The sequence below is a fragment of the Otolemur garnettii genome, unplaced genomic scaffold (assembly GCF_000181295.1).
Source record: "Otolemur garnettii isolate 467f Iridium unplaced genomic scaffold, OtoGar3 scaffold00300, whole genome shotgun sequence".
Lineage (NCBI taxonomy): Eukaryota > Metazoa > Chordata > Mammalia > Primates > Galagidae > Otolemur > Otolemur garnettii.
In genome coordinates this window covers 367,656-368,138 of record NW_003852695.1, presented here as the reverse complement: position 1 = coordinate 368,138, position 483 = coordinate 367,656, and the positions used below count along the sequence as shown (strand labels likewise).

Sequence of the window (483 nt, the reverse complement as noted above, 5' to 3'; positions counted from 1 at the left end):
AACGTGTGAGGACCCAATGGGCAACAGGGCTTTGAGTGTGTCACACTTGACAGAAACGCCCAACGGAAAGAGTAAACCTGAATGGAAATGATTCACTTTAGAGAATCAGGTATCAAGTTTTGGATTAATTGTAACAAATGTATCCCAGTAAGTGAAGATGCTATTGATAGTTCTCAATAGGACATGGGGGAGAGAGGAAAGAATGATAAGGGAACTCGGATCCATTTTGATGTCAATTCCAAACTCTTCTAGATGAGATGATGCCTTTATTAAAAATCATCATTTAGCACCATTGCTTTAGGCAGATATTTTCAGGGATGGGGGCAGGATAGTGTCTCACTCTAGAAAGCTAGTATGGCTCGGTGCCTGTGGCTCAAGCGGCTAAGGCGCCAGTCACATACACCTAAGGTGGCGGGTTTGAATCCAGCCTGGGCCCGCCAAACAACAATGACGGCTACAACCAAAAAATAGCCAGGCATTGTG

At 44.5% G+C, this 483-nt stretch overlaps 1 pseudogene; it reads right to left on the bottom strand.

Annotated features, from left to right (window-relative positions):
* The window catches only part of LOC105888350, a 3,900-nt pseudogene that overhangs the window by 2,578 nt on the left and 839 nt on the right, over window positions 1-483 (bottom strand).